Raw genomic sequence first — 3,000 nt, 5'->3', positions numbered from 1 at the left:
AAACTAATCAATGTAATAAAAGAGAACATTATGTTAAAGTTGCATTTTGAAAGAATGAAGTGCGGACACTTATCTATAAGGGAGCAAGTTACATCACCAAGAATGATAACAGGGAGGATGTGACAGAGAAGGAGCTGGTAAAAGTACTCAACTGATATGAAGATACTTTAAGAAGAAAAAAGTCGATAAAACAAAGAGCCAATCCTGTCAGAAAAGGACAAAAAGCTAAATGAGAATTAGGAAACATTTTCTGAATGCCCATGGCTTTCCGAAGTCTATGGCTTTGACTGCTTTGCTATTTTCTGGAGTCTGATCGATGTCTCTGTACCTCACCCAAGCCTATCTGGCCATATGAGGATATACCCAAATCCCCACCGCATTCAAGATGATAAAAACATCCCCGGAGAAGAGAACTGGATGAGATAGTTCCTTTTGGACCAGCTTCATCTCCTCCCACTCAAAGGAGCCATTTGCGGTCTGCCTGTCTATGCAATCGTTCATCTGAAGTCTCTAAATACGACCAGAACTATGTAACACAAAAGCGTAATTCAGCAACTCAATCAACAGCACCATTCACCAGGACAGTCAGCCCTTTCATTGTCACCCTAACCAAGGTGCTAGCAATTGTGGAACGGGCTGTCCTCACCTCTCGGTGAAGTTAGTCAGTCCAGGTCTAGACTGCGGAAGCTGCTGGGAGAGCCCCAAGAAGCTTATACCGCTGCCAGAGGAGTGCTGCGGGCAGGTTACTGGGATGTCGGATCAGCATTGTTTGCGAGCTTCTGCCACCTAACAAGTTTGGGAAGAACTGAGTTTACTGGCTCACGGGCAGAACTAGCAGCTACGCTGCAGAAAGTGTATCTTACAGTTCTAGACAAAAGCAAAACCAGGGAAACTCAGGTATGTTTCAGAACTGCCTCCTTAGAGTCATTAATCTTTGTTTTAAGAAAGACGTATTTCCCATTCCTTCTGCTTCAGTTAACAAGCAAATTATGTTACTAATTTCTCTTTTGTCTGAGGCATGCAGTCACGTGCTTCCAGCTTCTTCCATCACCCCCAGTTGCTAATAAAAGCTTTTGAGTGCTACTAACACTTTATAGGGAATAACACAGATTACACCAGCGTTACCTCTTCACTACGTGTCCTCTGCACTCACTTCCTAAAATACAGAAAACTGCATCTCCAATCGCACTGACATGAAACACATTTATATATGAGTGAATAACGCGCAAGTCTGACTTCAATTGGTCCTAAATTTCATTTTAGTAGATTGCCTGCATTAGTCTCCAGGGTCAGCCTCAGCACTTCCCTGCTCTCTTGTCTGGAGCTAGGCCTCACCGTGAGTACACACCACGGTGTGCGTTCACTGCCAAGCGCCAGGCGAAAGACCCCGCTATGGCAGACGGAGTAAGCTCCAGCAGCTTGCTCAGAGCAAAGGGGCTGCTTTCCTCAGTGTTGCAGGGTAACGCCACTGACTGCTTCCAAGTAAAACTGCCATCGTGGTCAGATCCCTAATGCTTACATTTCAATGAGTTATTGCTGGAAAAAGGCTCAAGCTCATTTGCTGCTCGTCACCATGAAGCATATGGCAACTTTATCATCACAAAACCTCAGTCGTTTCCTAACCATATCCGGCAAGCAGACATATGCAATCCTGTTATCCAACCGTAAATATGATTATTTAACAACACTCATTGTTTATGAGATTACTATACCATCTCCATATTGCTGATTAATGCTTACCACATAGTTTCAAAGCATGCAGGCAAACACAGAAGGCCATTTAGGAGACACTTACTTAACGAAGGAAAACTTCATGAGGAAATAGTCTTTTAAAATAACTTCTAGTTAATACAATCATTATGATGCTGGGCTCCACCTTCTCTGTATTTGGTATATTCCTCATATACAATTTGTAACACCACAAGTGTTTCATAACAGTCAGTATTCACTCGCTCATGCCTATATATTAATAATTCAGTAAAATGAAATTACTTAACCTGCAGTCATCATCTTACGATGCTGTGTATTCCAACGGCAAGAAAAGCTTGTACTTAATTTAAAAAAAAACTATCACAGGAGAGAAATCTCCTTTTAAAACATAAACTACCATTTTTATTGGGAGATTTGTCAGCACATTAGTAATGCTGAGCCACCCTGTTCCAACAATGTTATTGTTAGTTGTCTCGTTTCTCTCTGTAGTTAGGCAATTCTCATGGGCTAATCAGTGAACTTCAAACACAGGCACAGATGTAAGCATGCCTATGTAAACATTTAAAAGGTTTTATAAAAAGTACAAAGCAGGTGCTGGACATCAAAATCTTCTGGAGGATCCTGGGTCTGACCAGAGCTCCAAGTCATGTAAACATAGCACTCCCCCACAGACAAATTAAATTTCTATCCCCCTCCCCCCCTAAAGAAATACTTTTAATAATATCCACAAGATTGGAAATGCTTTGACAGTTATTTGAGCATATTATGTTTATCTCTACAGTTTACAGTGGTGGTAAAAAAAGAAGAGACAAAAAAGTGATGACAAACCACCCTCCCCACCTTTTAAGAGTGGGTTCATTTTTGCCTCTCTGAAAAATCTCTTTACATAGCCACAATGCAAACACTTGTAAAGCAATGCTGCTGAAAATTTTAAGGGCCATGTAAACTTTATTTTCACACTTTGAATCAAAAAGGCAGTAATAACTTAACACATCATAGGGCACAGCTGCAACCAGCAAAGGCAAATGGTAGGGGCCAGCGGTGGAGTTAAGCAACTCATTCTCTTACCAAATATTTTAATTTAGTGGACTGGAATCAAAGGCCCAAACACCCCTCAGTATATTGCTTTTATTCTCCACTGCTCCCCACCCGTATACCTGCAGCCCCACAGAGCTCAGCCAGCCGCCAGGACCCCTTCGGGCAAAAAAACTTCCCACAGGGGCCTAGCAACTGCCCGGACTCCACGTCTGCCGTGAGAAGCCCCACAGGCACGGGGGGGGGGGGGAGGGG

The sequence above is a fragment of the Aptenodytes forsteri genome, unplaced genomic scaffold, assembly GCF_000699145.1.
Source record: "Aptenodytes forsteri isolate BGI_AS27 unplaced genomic scaffold, ASM69914v1 Scaffold145, whole genome shotgun sequence".
Lineage (NCBI taxonomy): Eukaryota > Metazoa > Chordata > Aves > Sphenisciformes > Spheniscidae > Aptenodytes > Aptenodytes forsteri.
The sequence above is the reverse complement of the archived record's forward strand: the minus strand, read 5'-3'. Positions refer to the sequence as shown.